At 38.7% G+C, this 21768-nt stretch overlaps 1 protein-coding gene across 1 annotated transcript in view; it reads right to left on the reverse strand.

Moving 5' to 3' along the window:
- GAREM1 (GRB2 associated regulator of MAPK1 subtype 1) overlaps positions 1 to 21768 on the reverse strand; it is a 2177677-nt gene that overhangs the window by 1308951 nt on the left and 846958 nt on the right. The gene's annotated exons all lie outside the window — the stretch shown is intronic.

The following is a 21768-nucleotide window of genomic DNA, read 5'->3' on the forward strand; positions in this document are numbered from 1 at the left end:
GATGCTGCTTAACAAGATATTTTACTCATATTCAAGACTCACTCCTCAAAGATGACTACAATACAGTGTGTAATGTAAAAGCAACAGAAAAAGACAAATATCCACAGTGACATGCAAAATCTGAAAGTACTGTATTCTTCTAACACAAATGTTATTCTTCTTCTTTTCCTGGTTAGGGGTCACTACAGCGGAACTCCGGTCCGCTAATGATTGGCAGTAAATTTTTATGGTGCTGAGGTGCCGGCTTGATGCCCAACCTTCAACGAAGGCACGCCCATTCACGCATGTCTTTCGAACGCCACTCGACCGTGGGGAGGACATGCAGACTCCACACAGAAGGCGCTCCAGCCGAGAATTGAAAGGGAAAACCTCTTGCTGTGAGGCAACAATGCTACCGCTTCACCACTGCAGCTATATTCTTCTACGTACTCTAAATGTAAGTAGCAGTGAGGCAGTGGTGAAGACATACTGGATTACTGATATGCAACTGAACTGTGAACTACTTCTACCACTACAGAGACATGGTATGAAGTAATACAAGCAAGTAAGGACTGCTGCAATCCCCCATTCAGCATTCTTACTTATAATACAAAAGGACTTGAGGTGGCGCTGGTATTACTCACTCTAAAAGCTGCAATTCATGTGGGCTGTTTAAAAAAGCTAAACAAACATGTCAAGTATGCAGAGCTCAAGACTGATGCATGTCCATTCACCTGGCTTATTTCCATTCAGGTGCCCATACAGTTAAAGACATAACTCAGGTTTCTATTCAACAGGCTCATGCACATATCCCTCTACTCAGTTTTCCCAGGTTCTAAACACACTTGAGGCATTTGTCCTCTTGTTCAACAGCATGGCTTACTGAATACACAAGGCTCAAGACAGATGTAGAATACAAACAAATGTTTATGCACATCTCAATCAATGATATATGCAATCATGTTTTCCCTGTTCCTCACAGGATCTTTCACCTCTACACCATAAAAGAAAGCAGAGTTAAATGAACACATTATTATCTTACATGATATCAGTTTGTGCTCCTCTGAGACAGTTCGCTATGCATTAGACCACACACTATAGGACCATGCTCACTTTGAAAAAACTTAAACAGAAGATGCTTGAAAAAGATAAAAGTAATGGTAAACCCTACTCCCCCATAGCATATTCAGCAATACTGCAACACAACACACTTATTAAAGTATCACATAAACACTAAACTACAAAATTAACCTTATCTTTACTAACTTTAAACCCTGACTCAGGGTGGCCACGGTGGTGCAGCAGTTAGCGTTGTCGCCTCACAGCAAGAGGTTCTACGGTTCGATCCTCGGCTGGGGTGCCTTCTGTGCAGAGTCTGCATGTCCTCCCTGTGGTAGCGTGGGTTTTCTCCGGGTGCTCAGGTTTCCTCCCAAAGACATGCTGTAGGTGGATTGAACACTCTAAATTGGCCCTAGGCATAAGTTTGTGCATGTGTGTGTGCCTTCTGTGGAAGGTTGGGTGCCGGGCTGGCAACTCGACACTGTAAAACTCCACTGCCAATCATGAGCAGACAGATGATCCGCAGTGGCAACCCCTAACCGGGAAAAGCCGAAAGAAGAAACCCTGACTCAGTAAGGCAGGCTGCGGGACGTGAGTGACGAGTCCAACATGTGCTAAATGTAAACATACCTCTCTCAACCTCTTACAGCAAGAAAAATCATTCTAGACAAAACCATAAAAATAAAAGTGGGATAAAGGCCCCCAAAAATATTGCTCTTACAAACATCGAAAGTTGATAGAATAATAGTCTTTAATGAGTGGCCACTGCCACTAATTTGTTAGAAAACTACAATTTTATGAAAAATGGACCAACAATACGAGGCAAAATTAAAATCTGGACATTCTGCAAAAACCCGTACAGTTGAGAGGTATGCGAATTAACTTTAAAATATCTAACATCTCCAATACTAACTGAATTTTTTTTAAAATCAGAATCTGCTTATTTGAGAATGAACATGAGGGCACAAAGACAAGCTACCAGGAATCTGAAACTACTAGATTTGCTGAGTAGGTGGTGAAGAGCACTAAACACATCAGTTCTATCACATTTTCTGATTAAAACACTTTCTTCCTTCAGTACCCGGCTTTTGGAGCATACACTTATTAATTTTTTAGTAAATAAAATCTCAAATGGCTATAAATATAAATATGAGTAGACTAGATTCTGAATAACATGAAGTCCCTTCATTTTGTTTGCAAAGAATTGTATTTCCAAGAAGTTGTGCAGTGCAACAAATAAAATCCTGTTTTACTCCAGTTCCATCCTCTAAAAGATCAAGTACAGCATGTGTACCAGGCAGGTGCACCTCTTTTAATGAATCTTTTCTAGTTTTCAAACAAAGGTGGACAATGTTTCTGTAACAGTCTTACTTGTCTTAGTCATGCGAAAACTGTAAAGACAACTGAGTGCTCACATCACTGAATTTTATCACTGAATAATACTGATTCACTCCGGAATCATCTCGATCCAATTCCAGAGTGAACCAGTATTATTCAGTGATACAGCAACTAAACCCAGGCCAGTGGTCACAATCACATATGAATTTTATAGCTCCAAGTCCACTTTAGTCCGTCCTGAGTCATGCTAGTCTCCATTTCATTCCACACTACAATAGTAAACTCACTCAATCAGCCCACAGCAGCCCTCAGCCGAAATGTGACAGGTTGGCAGGCTGCTGGCAAAGCTGACGTCACTGCGCAGACCTCCGCGCAATGACATCAGTCCGAAAAAAAGGTCAAAGAAAAAAAAAATTAAAAACAAAGCTGGGAAATTCGGAAATTAAGGGGTGCCACTCGGGAATTGTGGCACCCCATTATTTGGACCTCAAAACCGTTAAAAATCGAGAGATTCGGTACGTTTGAGAGATATGCTAGGATAGTATGCCTTAACAAAAGCCCATTTTCAGCTTAAGTCCTGACAGAAATTCTCCAAGATACTCCAGTTTAAGAATTACATAATTGCAATAAGAGATATAAACAAATATATACATTGTTAAATGCATTAGAGGTGCACTGCTGAATATGTATAAAATAAGTGTTAAATGAAAGATAAACAAAAGCGGTAAGGGAGTTGAACAAGGTAAGGATTATGGATAAAAATAGAAAAGTGAGAAATTAGATAATGAAATAGGTGTGTGAATGTTAAGATATGTATATACAGAGTGATTCATGCACCACAACCCTTTCAAGTGGCTAAAAGGATGAACAGTCGAAATGGAAAACTGCTTACAGGGAATTTATCATTGCAATCTTGTAACATGATTATATATTATAGGGGTGGTACTGCCAATGCAGATACTCTGTTAAGAAAGGAGGCAGAGATATCTGCCAGAAGTCTGTACCCTCATCTCAAGCTTGAATTTTGTCAGGGTACCTCAAGAAAACTAGCCTGAAGTCTACAAGGGGGAGGTTTAAGGCTAATATACAAATATGCTACTGTTTCCTTAATCAAAACTAGAATAGAAATATGAGCTACACTTTTATGTTGCAAAATGATGAGATTTAATTTGCAATCTGTGTGCTTCTACAGTGGCAAGAGAAGATGCATGAACTCATGACCTTTTTATGACAGTACATGCATTTAACATACAAGTTAATGATTTTGTTCTGCTGCTGCTAGAAACTACAGCAGTTATACATAAGATGTGAAAATGCAGGTACAAGACCTGTGGATTTTCTCAGGCCAGGGCACTAACATACAAAAGAGCAATCAGAAGATTTGCTAAAGAGTTAGTTGACCAACAGCAAGCTAAAAGGCTCATTAGTGTGCAAATGTAAAAATCTGTCTGGTTGCATTTGTAGTATGTAAGAAAAGAAAGTTTAAAAGTTGAGAAGGAACACAACCTGGGGTTTTTGTCTTGAGATTTGCTCTCTGCAAGTCTGTCTCTGGAAATTCAGCTACTGTAGTTAGGACTGGGTAAAGTAATTATAGTAAGAAAAAAAGAATAGCTAGAGAAAGGTGTTTTTCTTTCATGCAATCTATTTGTTCAAAAGGATTATTTTCTGTTTCTATGAGCAATTCAATATCCCTCTATATATTTGACTGTTAATTGTCTTTCTTAACTAATTATTTTCTGAGTAAAGTGTTTTTATTTACTCACTTTAAAAATTTTTATGAATGGTAATCCATTTAGACAAATCTTTACATCTCTATGAGGTAAGCAAATCATAAGGACACTGTGAGGTAATCATGTTACTTTAAAAATGCAGCGGGTTAAAAAAAATGTACTTCTGTCATTTCAGGGCCTGGCACCTTGTGACAAGACTAAGGAAACTGCTTCTCCTTTTGTTTTACTTTGGGAAGCTTTGGTCAATCCTCTGTTGAGTTGGCTTTGTTTCCATCTGAGACTGAAAGACGTGTCAGATATTCAATATCTACGTGACCAGTGCACACTTTCTGTGGTTAGTTCCAGTAGTAAGGGAACAGCCAACTTGCAAAATCACTTCCCACCACAGTCTCTGTCTTATTGACCTGTGATGGTTAATAGAATAAACATCAACAAATTGTGATCATAGGGGTCCTGCAATATTGCTAAAGCCTCTCCTATGCACCCTGCCCAAGAGCTGAATCATGGTCAGATGGGGCCCTAGGTAAGGTAATAGATTAGGGCTCCCTCTGCATCCCCACTCCCCAGCATCCTTTCTAGTGTCCCATTACTTGCCTCTCCCCCAAGTTACCATAAAATACTGTTCAAACCTATCAGTGTCACACTATTTTCTTTACTTCTACAAGGATTACAGGTATTTGGATTTGATTTAAAACTTTCATTTCAAATTTTATTGCACAAGCACTGATAGCCTTTTGCTAAGCAAAACAAAGCAGTCTCAGAATGAAAACAGACTTAGCATGAGCAACAGTATACTTCTCCACCCTTGAAATTCATATTCATTGAAATGGCAATGAAACCCACATTCATAGAAAATGCATCTGTCCAGTGGCAGATTACGTGCAGCTTTGGGTTGTTTTCAAACCACTGGCCCCTGCTCACATTTTCAGGGTCATGCATAAATCCATGTGCTCTTTGATCCACTTTCCTGATTGTATTAAATTATATTTTTATTTAATACAGCACCACTTGTGAGAGTTCATTTTAAATTTGAAGTTTTGAACATTTCTATAGTAATCATTAAAATGAAACATATCAACCAATAATGACAAAGCTACTTATTTCAGAACATTTCAATCATAAAAAGCCATTCAAACTGCTGTCATTACAATCCACCAATATTAGTCAGGATGCGCAATCTTTGCAGAAGTAAGTACACATCATCTGAATAATTCCACTTTAAAAGAAATCTGTAATTAATGAAGACGTTGCCGCTGGTAAACAACTTTGCATTTTTGTGCTTCATCTACAAATTCAGTGCCTGCTGCCCTTGAAGAATACAACTGCCCATATTACTTAAAAAGGGTGTGCTAGTAATAACGCAATAGGAAATGGGTGGCAAACAGACATCACATTCATAGTTAGCAAACATCTCATCCAAAGGAGAACACACTCAGGAGTGCAGTACACCCCTCCAGTCATATGAATTCTAATGGAGCTATTTATGTAATATGCAGTTATACATCATTTTTTCCTTTCAGAGCATATGCAACATCACCTATAAAGGCAAGAAAAGAGGTCCTGCTATTAAACTCTACATAATCCCAATATTGGCATCTTCCTTTGTTCAGCGTTTACTCCATTTTCAATATCCCTCTTTTCTAATTCCAATTTACCGGCTTGTCTGTTTCCCAGGTCACCAATACTGACAACATCACTAGGCTTTTTACACTATTCAGTCTTAATTCTTTGCTAAAAATCACCTAAACTATAAATGTGTCATCTTTCTAGTCTGCAGCTTTTAACATGCAGACAGAATCAACAAGATCTGTTTTCTGTGTTTCCACAAGTATTACATTGTTCCAGCCCGGATGCTACATCTCTGCATGTCATGTGCCTTTTCTGTCTCCATCAATTCTACTTGTCAAAACATTAAGACTAATCAATTACCGTTGTGTGTGCTGTAGTCTCTGGTATTACTGATTTAGACTTTGAACATTTGAAAATATAACATTTTATATTGCTTTAATAATTCAATCTCATTTAAAATCTACCATCTTTATGTTTCTCCATATTTGATGTTATATTTATTTTCCTTCATTCAGTTTGTAGTCTGGATTTTTATTTTGATTTCCTTGCCAGTATTACCAAAATGAATAACATTATAAGCCTTTCTGAAAGGGGAATGAGGACTGTTTCTCCTCCTATATAATTTATGTAACTTAAATGCAGCAAAAGCACTGTTTGGAAAATCTATTCATCCTCCACAAATAACAGGTTCTAAAAGGATACTCAATATTCTATCAGATGACCTCTTTCATACATGACCAAGCAAACTGCAGACAAGCAATGATTTGCAAACTACAGGATATAACAGCTACAGTTCATGAAAGCTAGGAGTCTTCAGCAATACCATCACTGTTACATGTTTTGCAGTGAACGGGGTGGTGGGGGCTGCTGCTAAAGATGGATGCTCAGGTAATTCCATTCTTTGAAGTATTGCTTCAGCATATACATTTTATCTATATTCAAACTGACTGATTATGAAGACTACAAGTAAAAATGTAAGATTCATTTTTTAAACTTCCGTAGGATTTGCTTCATATTAAATACAGCAAGGTACAGAGAAGCATATTAATTTAGGGTCAAAATACAGAGAATTACTGGTATGTCAAAGGACTTCTAGCTACAGTTACTGAATCTCCGTGGCAACTGCCTGCTGCAGTCAAACAAGATGTGAGCCATAAAAGGATCAGGTCTTGATGAGCCTCAAAGAAAATCTGAAATCCACTGCAAAACAATGTTGTGAATCTGATGACAGACTGAAATATGGCATTACAAGAATCTTCAACTTGTTGTGGCAACAAGCTCTGTACTTGTGCAAAACCAGCACTAAGCCAAATCAGTGAGTCTAACAAGTTCTCAGTAAGCTATTACCACTGAGAGTGTGCACTCCTTTTTTGTGCTTGCAAGCAATGACAAATTCTGCTTTCACTCTGCATATACTTCTCAATGTGCAGGGGATAAAAGTGCACAGCAAAATGCTATCGTGTTTTTCATCCCCAATTTATTTTCTACTGCAGACATTCACAGAATTTCATCTGATCATGTCAGTGAAATTCTGTGAGCTGTAGCATATACTGTGCCATAGGCAGCAAAGATGGCTGATGATTTTAAAGTGCAGGCAGTAAATGAATGCGGTGGGTAACAGGAATGCTGTGCTATGTTGTATAACGTTTGTGACTACTGCCACAGTTAAAGAAATCTGAATGGATAAATAGGTTTCATAGTGATCAGATTTCCTTATAATGCCCTGCTTGAACCATCACAAAGGAAGTGCTTGCTACCTCATGTTAATTTACTGCTGCTACTGCTATTTGATTAATGTACCTTTTCTGTAGTTCAGAGCAGCAAGGCTTTCGGGTTCTGTTTCAGGGAAATTCTACAAGTTTATTGTGATGCTTAATTAGCATTTATCCATCCAGAGGAAATAACCAATGTGTTAAGATTCAATGCTGTATCTTCACTTAATATCAAAGTAAAACACTTCTACATATCAGCCTTACATGCCTAACTAGCAACATAAACTGTTATAGCAAGAAACTTGCCAGACCTGATCTCCAACAGTTTGGCTTTTATGAAGATCCTAGCTATTTAATTTGGTACATTTCTTCAAAAGGGTTTACATAGGCTGCAGATGGTGTCACTGCAGTGAACATACCATATTTTGACCTGGCCAAGGCCTTTGACACCATTTCCTATGCTGGCATCACACAAAAGCTAAATTCTTTAAATATCGCAAATATATGGTAAGATGGATATCAAACTGGCTGAAAAACAGAACCCTCACAGTGTGAGATGCAGGTCCTTCATCAGAAGGTATGAAAGTTGTGAAGGCTGCCAGTTTAGCTAGATAGAATATTGTAAATAATTCTATGTCATTTGTAAATATTAATGTAATCCACTGGCTGTTTTACAAATGTAAGAAAACTAAATGTAAGAAAACTGTTATATGTTCTGATGTTTAAAAATGTAACCAGAGTGAACCCTGCTGGAAGAAAGCTGATAAGTCAAGCATTTTAGGACTGTTTGATCTCAAGCTTGGAGATAGGATGTCTGGACTAAGGAATTATTTCTATTGTCTTAGGACAAGAGTTAATTACTATATTTTACATGTAAAATGTCTTTTATTACTGTGGCTTCCTCCAGGTGCAGATTATAAAAAGACTTTTTAAGTTCTGTGAGCCTGGGAAACTAAATCAGAACTGTTAAGAATGATGTACTCTGAAATGACGTAACAGTACTGTGTTATCAATTTAAGGACAGAAAGAAAGGAGAGCATTTTGGATTTTGTCTGAAGCTGACATCAGCTCACCAGCACTTGCTTTGCTCTGTAAGTAGGATCTTAGACTTTAGTATTTCTCTTAGAGATAGATAGAATATATCCATATTAGTCTAGCTATTTTCTATATTTATGTCAGACTATCCTACAATATTGTTTTAAAGTTTCTATGATTTCTGAACTCTTGATTAGCACTGCGTTGAATTGATGAAATTTGTCTTGTGCTTTTATTATTTATTATTACATATTTTTAAACCTTTCAACTGTGGCTGTTTTGTGTAGAGATAATTTAAGCTCTAGAGTTCATGCATGTATATGGTGATACTGATTAAGCCACTCCAATAGTCTTGCTGCTCAGTTGCACTTACTATTTGAATAACAGTAATATTACAGAATGAAACTGGTCACCTTTTGGGAAGGGCCTTATTAGTAGCTGATAAGAGTAGTTGGTGGCAGTGATTACTACCTTATAGCCTGGCAGGAGGGGGGCATAGCTGGGGAACCTATTGCCAGCCTTCCCCAGGAGTGTCTGTGTGTTTGTATATAAACCAAATCTCACAGTGTGTGTGTGTGTGTGTGTGTGTGTGTGTGTGTGTGTGTGTGTGTGTGTGTGTGTGTGTGTGTGTGTGTGTGTGTGTGTGTGTCAGCTACTTGGGCTGGGACATGGAGCACTGGTCGGACAGAGACAGTACTGGAGGTTTTGGCTTGACTACTCGGCTGAGATCTGAACAATATAGCTGTACCAGTGGGGAGTCTTATTGGGGATCTGGAGAGAAAGGGAGAAACCAGCCCCAGACTGACTGTGATCTCTGTGTGCTCTTAAGGGAAATTTTACTTTACTGTGTGTGCACCTGTTATCCTTCCCAATGTGCATGCTCCTCACTGGTGCTAGTGGTGAGGACGGAGGCTCCTTGATTACTGGACCAATGCACGGGTGTCAAAAAAGTCACTAGTAGTGTCCCCCAGGGCTCAATGCTGGGATATCTCCTTTTTTGATATTTACATCTCAGATCTCCAAGCAGAGGACCAATAACTCTGGCTAACAAAGTTTGCAGACAATTGTAAACTGGGGACTGCACTTAATTCACCCTATGACACCCCAAATCCCCAGAATGAACTATTCAGAGTATGCTCTTGGTGTACTGTGGGATCAAAGTAAATGTTAAAAATTGTAGCATCATGACAAAAATGTAGTTAGGGACCTCAGTACCTGGGTTGATAGCTTCCTCTCTTTTAACCATCATGTATTAAAAGCTGTTAGGCAATGGTTTTATTTAGCCCAGCTAATTATCAAAGGAATATCAGCAAAGTCTAAAAAGGAAATAACTCCTTTAAAAGCAGCATTTATCAAGCCAATTATCAAGTACAGTGCATATTTGATGTATTTCACTAAATATAATATGCAATTAGAAAGTCCACAAAGGTTCCTACTTAACAAGATCACGCATCTAACAAGACAGGCTGGAATTTCTCGCCCTTTATTCAGTGTCTTACAGACCTTTAATGGGGGGGGGGGGGGGCTCCATCTCAGTTATCATGCTATTTGTGACCCAATTATCCTGGACCACCTGTTTCTCCATAAGTACAATATATTCACAATATTATAACCAGGAACCTGAATTTTCACCAAAAGATAAAACATGGTGGAGGGACAGGTTTATAATCCGGTGCCTCCGTAACCTCTGGAATAAACTTCCCCTGCATGTTAAGCTGTGCAACTCACCATCTTCCTTTAAGCTAATTAGATGACTGGATAGTTACACACAAGAATACTCCAGGACTGATCGGTATGGCATTCCTGGGGAAAGGAAGTGCAGCTTACAGATGGCACTGGCAAAGTGAGAATGGTCATGACAGTCACAGACATTCCAAGGCCACTGAGTCTATATACGAATATATTCTACTATACATCCAGACTAACAATAGTCTGACAGTGAGAACCATGTTTATGAAGAAATACCATCCCAGTCAAGCATGCTAACTGTTTCTGACACAGGTTCACCTGTTTATTTTGCCTCTCATCCTGATGGGCATAAATGCCTCACTCATACTGAATTAACCTATCCAAAAGGGCCTTTGTTCCAGAAACCATGGCCTGAGGCTTTTAAAGTTAACACTCAAGTACATTTGATTGGAAAAGCTGTGCACATTATATAGATGTTAAAGAGCATGGCTACTCATAAGGCCAAGAAAGTAGTCAGAAAACATGTAAAGAGGACCACAGTAATTTATCTGAAGAAGTCATTCAATCTTGTATGACGAAAAGCGCTTTATTAAACTAGTAAAGAAGATTTTGGTGGCTTGGAATCCTTGTTTGTGTTGGACCACAGTAATAGGCTGTAATTAGCTTGGCTAAGACTCCCACTTAATCCCCCCTCAAAAAAAGAAGAAAAAAAAGAAATACATACTAATCAACAGGTTGTCAACTGGCACCATTTTTTAAAACTTCCATGCTCTTCTATCTAAATCCACCAACAGACGGTACTTTCTCTCTTGTTTTTTTCCATCTGTGTCAGGTACCAGTCACTAAATGCTACCTGACCCAATGTGAAATGTTTGCCTGCTGCTTTGTAGAATAGCCCTATCAGCCCCCACTGAAATACTGTTTGTTACCCCACCAGAGTGGCAGGAAGAAGGGGACTAAGGCATTACTATCTTATTCACTATGGGAAGTACACCTTAATACCCAGTAGAATAACCTACTCAAAAATAACAGATACTGTAATGCTGCTTATGAGCATACCTCTCAACTGTCCAGATTTTTGCAGAATGTCCAGATTTTTGACTCATATGTTTGGTCCTTTCCTCATAAAAATTGCAATTTGCTGGCAAATCACTAGGGATTGAAATCATTAAATAATGACAGACATTTGAGTTTCAGACTTCATATCCTTCAGAAAATATATGGTAATGGAACCCTGTTACTCAAGCACCTTTCTAAGATTATAAATATTTAAAATTTATCCCTATTTTTGGTCCTTTGTCCCCCCATTTTTGTGACGCTGTCCAGATTTCTTGCATCAAGACTTTGAGTAACATACAGCTGCAGTTCCACTTCCCAGAAGAGGAAAGTTAACTATATGGCATAAATTAAAAATGAAAGCAACAAATGCTGTAAAGCACATGCTTAAAATCAATGTGTGTAATGCAAGCCTAGTGGCCTATTACCACAAGCTAGCCGTTGCCATAAGTAAGCTGGCTTGACTTCACACAGTATATGTCATCAATGCAAAAGATTGCTACACCAGTAAATGGGTACAGCAAACAGTGCAAATAAAGAAAAAAATTGTCCTACCTCGATACTCTGTGGATCTTATGTAAGAAAGGTAATAAATATGCAGTGTTTACGGACTAGAGCGTTTTTCGATGTTTGAAATATTTTGAATCTAATTTTATTAGTAACTGATTCTTTAAAGTATGGTAGAGTGCAAGTTTCAGTTGTTTTGTGTTTTATTTTGCATATTATGTTTATTTGCATTTCTATACAGGGCTGCTTCTATTCTTCAACATCTTCTGTTCGTTGTGGTAGCAACAACACTGAACATACAACACTTATTATATCTGGAACAGATTTACTTATTGTGTATCCATCTCCACTCTTCCACTTTTAAGCCAATACACATGGGCTATTTTTTTAATTCTGTATGCAGTGTTTTATGTGCTGTATTTTTATAAATCCAGTCTCATTTGACTTGTTGTCAAGTTTAACATTTTCTGATGATTAACAGGTATCAGCAGCAGAGAATGAAGAAAAAAGTAAAAGTTTCCCCAAAATGACTCAGTTGTAGGAAATATATTAAGATTAACCAAAGAGTAAACATCTGTAAAACCAATGCATTTAAATGTGTTCATTATGGCAGATGTTTCAGTAGTGTTGTCCAAATAACTATCCCATGAGAATGTCAGGATTTCCATCATCTCAAATGTTGGCAGTTATCATGGATGCAGGTGGCATTTCCACACAATGGTTCTCACTTACAAAAGTCTGCAGAAGAAAAACAATCCCTTTAGATTATATCCAGTTTGGAACACTGCACATTTCTGTGCATGCAACAGTGATTAACCTTTCCAGTTCCATAAAAGGAAAGTGCTGTTAAGGCCAGAAAAAAAATCAATATATTGATCCTCAAAATGTTCTTGCTATTTCCCGGTACAGCAAAAGTAAGCTATACGGTATACAGGATATCTGGTTTAATTTCTGCACGTTAACTTACACTTCTCAGGTAAACTACTAGAAGTTGTGCAGGATAATAAGAAAAATAAAATGTAATCACTCACAAGATGACAGTATAATAAATACCCTTGTAATTTTTTTTAATTTACTTTACTCTCCCTCCATAGATGCTGTGAGTGTATCCACTGAGTGTGACTGCATTATTTCAGCCATAAGTCACAATCCTGTAAGAAGAGTAACAAAACTGCTTTCTGACTAATTATGCCGCCTTAACATATGGTCTAGTGCCTTAGAAGGCCATCCTACTCCCAGACAATACCAGTGCAGCAACATTCCTCATTAGTCCCCAGATGGCACCATCTTTCCAACAAGAATCAGCCTATTAGCTCACACGTATGATTTCTTGCAACAGTGGCGATTAAGACTGAAAATCAGCTCACATATTCAGAGAGTTAGCTTGGTGGTGGAGTGGCCATAACAATATTTTTTTTTATAAAGGAAGAGATGGCTGCAGATTACGGCACCTTTTACTCCAGCTGGTGTTTGGACTGTGGCAAGCTTCCAGGAGAATGTACATGGATGTGTGCATGCATTAGAAATACTGCCATGAAAAGCAGTCAGGACACTAGAGGGAAGGAGTCAGGCAGCAGCTGGAGATAGGATTCTGAGGCTTAGCCTTGTCTTCTTCATTCAAATAACTATCTCAGCAATACCTTGCACATGTGGAGGATGCATCCCGTTACCTATTTCATGCACTCTGAAAGTGTGTTGAGGAAAGAGAGGCAACAGGCAATGTGCATTAAGGAGGGAAATAACAGGCATTGTAGACACACTCACAGAATTAGGTATAAACCCCCTATGTCACCCAGTGGATAGCCGGCTGGCTCTCAGACAGGATCCAAGAAGTTAGGCTAGAGGAGTCCACCTCCACAGAGGTCAGTCATTAGCAGTGTCCCGCACAGCTCTGTGCTAGGTCCTCTGAAGTCCAGGTCAACATTTTTTTTGTACTAAAATGTTCTTCTTGGTAAGTGAACACAGGACAGAGGGGTGGTTTGGTTGGAATGAGTAGGTCTGAACAAATCTGAAGCTCCACGAGCATTATTACACTCCTGTTCTGTCAAGTATGATTTGGTTAGTGAGGCATCTCAAGGAATTTTCTACTCATTAGCCAAGCAGGTGAACCACAAGGGAGACACAGAATTGAGAGGAGAAATGGCAGCAGACAAACTCTTCAGAAAGTTATCCAAATAACCACACTGCATTGTTATAACTCACGTCCATTTTTGTATTATAATAAACCACCTTGTAGAAATGCATTTACTTAAGAAAATGCTGATAGATGTGGACCAAAGGGACACAGAAATGAAAAAAATATATAAATGTGGTTCAAAATGCCTAGGATCATGAGACACAGAGCTACTGAATACAGATCAAACATGGTAACAAGACACACAGAGCACAAAAACACTTGTAGATAAAGCACTGTAACCACCTGACTCATATAGTCTCATTATACAAACTTGAAGATGTGACCCAAGATGTGAAATCAGACAGACACCATCCAGAAGCCAGAAGCAATTACTTTGAAGATCACATAAGCAAACAAGGACATCTGGATAATGATATGAGTTTTGTAATTCTAAGACTGGCTGAATGGCTGCGAATACAGAAAAATCACACAACACATGGACTGCTCCACAGCTAAATGCTTTCTGGTCTCACTGAATAGTCAATTTCCCTTACCTATCAGATAAGCCATACATTTTTTGTTTACTTGTTATCTGGCAAAAAAGAGAGTAAAGCCCATCTACTGGGAAGGCCGAGAAAGAAAAGCTACACACATATAAGGTTTAACAAAAACAGTCCACAATTTTCATAAAATTCCCACAAAAACAGCAGTGAGTACATACACAGTATACAGGTGGCATTATAACCATGAAGAAAACAGGTATGTTTCTGAAGACTACATAGGCAAGACTGAGGAAAATCCACATATGCAAAAGGTACATAAGGTTTCCAGGAATATGACCTTTAATAAATCATTTGTGATATAATCTAAAACAAAATAAACAGTATAGCATGCATACTGTTATGCTGAACACAGACACGTTCAGGATACTGGTATAAGCAGCAATATTAACTGTAAACCAAGTATTCTTATTGGCAAATGCAAGTAAAAACTAAATACACAATGCATGCCCAAAAACAATGCAGGAAAAACAGTTTTCAAATTAAAGCAAAAAAAAAAAAAAAAAAAAAACAGCTATAAACATGATGCAACTGATTGCTAGAGGAGAGATTTAATATTAAACGGGATCTTCTATTATACAATGATAGCTCATTACTATTCAAAAACATGCACACTCATTGATCAGCCCACCCACTGTAAACTGAGCATATACCAACAGAAAAAAAGTCTGGCCGCTGTACTACTGAGCAGTCAGACTTTCTTCTACCAGAAAATAATGCAACTGTTTCCCAAGTGTATGGGACAACATTTAGGGGGCGAGTACATTTGTTTAAATGATAGATGGGTGGGGGGGGGGGCAACAATTTTAGGCTGAGTACAAAATATAAACTTCTGGCTACAATGCTTTAAATTCTCTCACCATTTTGACTCAAACTTCTCAAGAAGCTTCTGCATGAACCCACCACTCCCTCTGGCGTTATAACTTATTTCCCCTGATGCATCAAATTTTGGTCTTCAAAATGGGTTATTCTTGCACATCTCTTTTTATAAGAGAATGCCTCCCTCTTGAATAAAGTCTGTGTAAGGCACAGTATCCTGCATCATGAGTAAGTAATTAGTAAACCAATAATCATCAACTGTATGTATCAACACTATGTAAAGAATTCAGAAACAATAACCTGTAATAGAATCGTTCAAGACATTTAAGTCAAAAAGCAGCACAGCCTCTGCTTAAACATTTAACTTAAAAAAATGGTGAGCTTTGTTGGGTGTTTACACTGTTGGGTGGTTAATAGCACCTGATGGCTACCTTCTTTATCTTTTCCTTGTCTTGCAACCTGATAAAGTTTCTTTGTGCGCCCTGCAGGGTCACCTTCCAGAAGCTGTGATAATGTGTTCTTTGCTATTGTGACTGCTCTGTTAGCCTCTTTTATAGCCAACCAGTAGTCCTTTTAGCCTGGTCCACATTTTCTCTCACTTTTTCCTGCACTCCTCCATCCTTTTGATAACTTCCTGGACTTGTGCATTCCACCACCAGTGTTCCTTATGTAACTTACTTCCATACTTGGTTCGGCTGCATATCTGTTCTGCAGTCTTCACACACAGGTTCATAGATGTGTACCAGGCTAATGGCCCTGGGGCCTTTACAAGCCTAGCCGATGCTGCCATTCTTCTACAACTCCTCTTCTTTTCTTTTCTTCCTGAGGTGCTGCAGCCCTGAGTATTTCCTTCAATTCTTGTGCGTCTGCTTCAATAAACTTTCAGGATTTCAGCTTAGTCTCTGTTGAGCTTACGGCCTTACTGACCACTGCTTGCAGATGTTTGAGTCCATCACTGGCGTATGATATGAGACAACTGTTTCACTGGATATATATTTGCAATCTCTGATTCTACCCTAATGACCTTTCCTTACTAGGATGACACTTAGCTGAGCTGCATGTTGACCATAACTGTATCTGATCTTTTGATGGTCTCTCTTACTAAACCATGTGTTGACCACTATGAAGCCAAACAGAGGTCTATAATGAACTCTACTACTTTATTCTTGTTGCCTCACTCATGTGGACCAAGGCAGCTCTCATATCCTGTTCGGTCTGTCTCAACAGGAGTACTCACATCCCCCTTATCACACCACTTCATGTCTTGCAACTGCTGCTTGAATGCACTCTTTTCCTCACCTTCACAAGCCTGCTGTGGGGCACAGACTGAAATTAGGAATACTGCTCTATCTTTACACAGGAGTCTGACTGCCATGAATCTAATTTTGATGACACCCCTCACTGTCTACTGAGCACTCCTCTCTCAGTACAATTCCTACATCATTTCTAATCTCTTCTCTCCCTGAGTAGTAGTCTCTGGATCCCAAGCTAAATTGCTTTGCTGCACTGCCTTTCTACCTTGTCTCTTGGATGTACAGGATGCACAGTTTAACATCATATCATCCACGTCCAAGCTGCATCCTGTCAGTGTAGCAATCCTTAATTCACGTTTTGCAGGTTGATAAGTTTTACGTCTAGCTTTCACTCAACAGAGCTATCCGAAATAACTCAGCCAGGATAACTGGACACCTGACAGCCAGTAGCTTACTGACCTAGGGATGTTGGGCTTTACGGTGGGCATGCACTGGCCAATACAGGCATAAAGACCTCTCCCCACCATTAGCATGGGTCTCTGTTAGGGTCTATATTAAATCAGTGAATGCTTAAAATAGCGAACGCTGATTTATCGACCCTTTAAAAACGATAGCTTGAAATCCCGAAGACACTAAACAGCGATTTTTTTTCCCAGGGAAAAAAAATCGCTGTTCCACAAAACAAGCAAACAAAAAAAAAACCCCGTCAAAACACTAAATAAAGTGGGGTTCTTCATCCCCCACACCTCCCTACTTAAATATACCAACTCCAAGATCGCACTACAGTGGAGGAAATGGCAAAGTCCCGAAAATGGCCCAGCGAAATTGCTGTTCCGTGTCTTCGGGATTTCAAGCTTTCTCTTTTAAAGGATTGATAAATCAGTGTTCGCTGATTTAATATAGACCCCTCTGGTATACGGTGGATCCTCAACCCACTTATCCCTGGTAAATATCTATGCCCATTTTTGGCAACATTGGTCAAAGTGACCAAATCATCTAGAGAACTATTTTTCACCTTTCAGTGACTAGTCCTGAAATGGTGCATAGTCTGTGATCCATGTCCCCCTACTAGAGAATAATGCACAGTGCAGTTGATGGCTAAAGAAGTTAGTATATATTAAATCTCTCCCTCCTAGGCACCACCTGGAGACTGGGCTGTTGTCCACAACTCTATACAATTCTTTTATCAAGTTTCAGGTGGAAACACCCAACATGGTTTTGGGAGTTAAGAGTAACCCACAGTGACACAGGGAGAACATGCAAACTCCACACACTTCAGGATCAAACCTTGTGCTTGGGTAGTGAAGACCTTAATCAGTATGCAAACATACCCCCATCTCCCCATCTGCAACTAAATTAGTAGTAACCAAAAAAATTGTAATTAAATTGCTAGTAAGTATACCTACAGGTCACAGATTACACTCTCTGTTTTCCACAGGAAATCACTGATGGTGAAGTTTCTATTTGGGTACTGGCAGTGACTTCTTTGTGTTGGAATACGTCTCCCTTCTTCATGTTTGTGTGATTGCAAAGTCTGTACATATATGTCTGGGGTGTGAAGGGGTGAAGGATGCTTGCCCTTTACAAAAAAAAAAAAAAAAAAAAAAGATTACAGTGTCAGTTTTCCTCCTTTTGATGTTTCAGACATTTGTGTGCTAGGGTCCAGAAAGGGCTGTTGTCACTGGCAGGCCCTAACATGGTAAGCCTTCTGCTGGTGGTAGCACATTTAAACTCAAAGAAAGGCTCACCACAGGGACTCTACATGGTCTGTAGAATAAATGAGGCAGGCTGTCTTCACAGCTGTGTTAAATAGTAATGAGGCATTCCAGGTAAGCGGCCTATACTAATTAGCCATGTGTTCTCCCCAAGAAATACTTCCACTTAGGGTAGTTACATAGCTAAGCAATTCACAGGATCACTTAGCTGCATAAGTTAGTACAGCCAACTGTGTTAATGAACACAACCGAAATCCTGTGTTCCACTGGTGTAGTCAATGGGGAGACCACATAAAAGGCAAGATTAGCTAAGTGTCTGAGAAGAGGTAGTGGGTCTGTGTGCATGTGGTGTTGGTAGTGGAGGGGCAGTATGGATATGAATGGCCACAGGTGAATGAATGAATGAATGTGTGTGTGTGTGTGTGAGTGTGTGAGTGTGTGTGTGTGTGTGTGTGTGTGTGTGTGTGTGTGTGTGTGTGTGTGTGTGTGTGTGTGTGTGTGTGTGTGTGTGTTTAAGGGAGAATGGGTGAACGTGACTGTGAATGTGATCAGGTGGGACGTGTCTCATGAGTGGTAGGTGTCTGTGTGTAGGTGTGTGCAGGGTGCCTGTCATAACTCTGAAGTCCCGTAGACTAACGAGCAAAGCCTGTAATACTGGGGAGGGAATGAGGGACATTTTGTAAACATTAGAACAACAGTTTTTGCATCATGAAGTATTTTTTGAACAATAAGAAACAATAAATATGAAACTGTAATGAATGGCATTATTGATTGATGAGGATGGAGCATTTATAAAAGGCAAAATCGGGAACAGAGGAGTTGTGTGTGTGAGAGTGAATGGGGGGTGGCTGTGCTAAAGCTATGCAAAGAGTGCCAGTGGTGAATAGCCCTAACAGTAACACTACGCAATTTAGAGACAAGCAAATTAGCCAATAATGAGATATTCCTCATTCCAGTTAATCATGTGCTTGAATTGCATTTCCCACAATCGCGGAAACTGTTACTTTTGGCTGCAATAGTTTCTGCTAGTGGAGGAGGGAAAAGTCTCTGAATTCCAGCCATGGTTTGTCAGTATGTTCTGCTTTGACCTTCATACTAATCCTGTTAGTAGGCCGAATCAAAGTTACTACAGTTTGCACAGCCACCATTTGTATGAATTCAGTTGTTCTGTGACCATTATTAGTTCATTTTTTAATCTCTTACTTTTTTATGCATTTCTATTTATTCAAATAGAGCTCATTTTTTTTCAAATATTATTTCATTGTTCAGTACTTTTTGTTAGATTTTAACTTTCGTGTTCAATGTTATGCTTAGTAGGCACTCAAATAAACTTGAACTTGGACTGTAATGTAGCATTAGAAATGTCCTTAGTATTCTTCCCATTCAGGATATAGCCTCACATAGTTAGTCTACTCTTTTGCTGACAAAAGGCACTCAAATAAACTTGAACTTGGACTGTAATGTAGCATTAGAAATGTCCTTAGTATTCTTCCCATTCAGGATATAGCCTCACATAGTTAGTCTACTCTTTTGCTGACAAAAAAAAAAAAAACTTTGGTGACAGGGAAAGAAACACATACACTGTTATAAATGAGACATCAGAAACGAGTGTAACCAAACACAAAGCAAAAGCAACACTTCCTAAGGAAAAGCAGTCATTACCACCTATACAGTGTGGAAAGTCACACCTCTAGCAGCCTAATCTTGCATTCCAGGTCATTTTCTGAAAAATAAACTTAAAAAGCATAAGATAAAAGTAAATATTTTGTGAACCATAAAAGCTATTAAAAAATGTGCACACAGCAATGCTAGCAGAAAGTATTCTTTACGGTCATTATGGTCAGAGCATTCATAAACTTTTCCATATATACTTTAATACATTATACTGCACACACATCCCAAATTATATTTTGTCTAAACTTTCACAAACAATTTTTTTATATCTTGAAAACTATACAACACAGAGATCAATTGTTAGAACATTTTTGTTAACCAGACATATGCTTTCACATGACAAATTCCTCCATAAGCACGTTTATTGAGATATTTACAGAAATATGAAAACATATGCTTAATTATATAATTAGCAAAACAAATAATACTGGAAATCGCTCCAGATGTGCAGCATATAAGACGGTTTTCATCTACATCAAAAGTTTCACCTAGTGTCACTCAACAGTTTATGTCACTTGTTTTTGAAGTATTAAGTACCTATAGAAATACTGCTTATTTTTATAATTATCAACAAACAACTAGCAATATTTCCAGTTGTTGTATCTTTCAGCTTTTCACGGTTAGGGGTCACCACAGTGGAACTCCGGTCCGCTAATGATTGGCAGTAGATTTTTACTTACCGAGATGCCAGCCCTGATGCACAACCTTCAACGAAGGTACACCCATTCACGCATGTCTCCACACAGATGACGCTTTAGCTGAGAATCAAACAGGACAACGTCTTACTGTGAGTACAGTGCGATGTAACCAACATTTTCATTGAAATGTCCTGCCTCCCCTACCATACATATCAATAAAGTGTAGGTCTTTCAGTGATGAAAACATGAACATAAATATCAAAATATGAATAATAAGTGAAAAGATTAATTTCTCCAGTACCTCCTAGACTAAAAATAATAGTGTCATTTTGCTAACATAACTCCTTGCCCTTTCTAATACTGTCTATTATCAGCTGGTAAGTCACTTAGTTAAAGAAGTCACTCCCAAAAAAAGTTCTCAATGTCATAAGGAAGTATGGGTGAGAAGTAGAAATATACAAAAGGCATTATAGGCTTGAGTGAGTTAATCACAAATCATCCTGACAGGAATTTAACACGTAGGGTTAAATTAAATACAGTCCTTACTCTCATGCCTAATACTCAGCTGATCACCTATCCATATCTGCTTGCTGAAACATTTGCAGTTTTTTCTGTAGTTTGCATGACCTCTCTTATCCAGTCACAAGAAACACAGACACTAACATTTTTGGAATGCTACCTAAGATTTTTTTTTTCATATCATTAAATGAAGTGTTAGTTAAGGGCAATTCCTGTAGTAAGCTTGCAACCTAAATTCAAAAGGGGGTATGATTATATTTATCAGTGTCCTCCTCTGTCGTATTATAAACACATCCATATTCTCTGTTACCTTTCCATAGAAATCTTCCACTATCATTTCTCTGCCGAAAAGATCACACTGATTCTTACAGATCAAGCTTGCTGCTTGCTTCACTTTCTAAGGGGCTGAAGAAAGTTGCATCAGCACAGATGGAAACCTGACCAAAAGGCTTATGGCATCCTGTCTGAGCAACAAATATACAAAATGGTTAGTACAACTTCAACAGCTACTAGTCTGTGAAGCTTACTGTGACTAGAATATCTATTCTCACTATCGTAACTCAACTCTCTGTACACAATATTTACAAATCACATTCAATAAAATATACACATGCTCCTTTTTAACTCCCCATTGGGAAAATGCCTTTCTCTGGAAAAGGCAAAATGCCTTCCCCATAAACTACAAAGAACAAGGGCCAAGACTTTGTTTCTCCTCAGCCACACTTCTAGTACTTACTGTTCCCAGCTCTTTACTAGAATGCAGAGGTAAAGTTTTTTCTTTTCTTAGTCCCAAAGTCAGG

Source organism: Protopterus annectens, chromosome 17.part0 (genome assembly GCF_019279795.1).
Source record: "Protopterus annectens isolate FY-2018-M chromosome 17.part0, PAN1.0, whole genome shotgun sequence".
NCBI lineage: Eukaryota > Metazoa > Chordata > Ceratodontiformes > Protopteridae > Protopterus > Protopterus annectens.